Here is a 384-nt window from a genome sequence, read left to right as displayed (position 1 = left end):
AGAGAGAGAGAGAGAGAGTGATACTGAGGCAGAGGAAAGAGAGAAACGTGGCCTATATTGGGTGGGGAGAGAGAAAAGGGAGCTGAAAAGGGGACCAGAGGTGACAAAGAGGATGAGATGTAGAAAGAGCAGGAAACTGAAAAATGAATTACAACCTGTACTGTTCTTTGGTGTGACGCTTTAGCAAATAGAGACTGAAATAAAACCCTAACTGTCTTGACATTTAAAGCATTCAAAGACAGCTTTCAGACGTGTAACGAGTGTTGTACACGGTTTTAAAATCCGCTGTAGCGATGCTGACAGGGTAGAGTGCTGTGCTCTACGTCTGCAGCGGCAGTCCTGGTATTCAGGGAGTATCTCAGCCTCTTTCTCTCTCTCTCTCTC

Source organism: Morone saxatilis, unplaced genomic scaffold (assembly GCF_004916995.1).
Source record: "Morone saxatilis isolate NCDOM2014 unplaced genomic scaffold, NCSU_SB_2.0 Contig7, whole genome shotgun sequence".
NCBI classification, from domain to species: Eukaryota; Metazoa; Chordata; class Actinopteri; family Moronidae; genus Morone; species Morone saxatilis.
Note: the sequence above shows the minus strand (reverse complement) of the source record.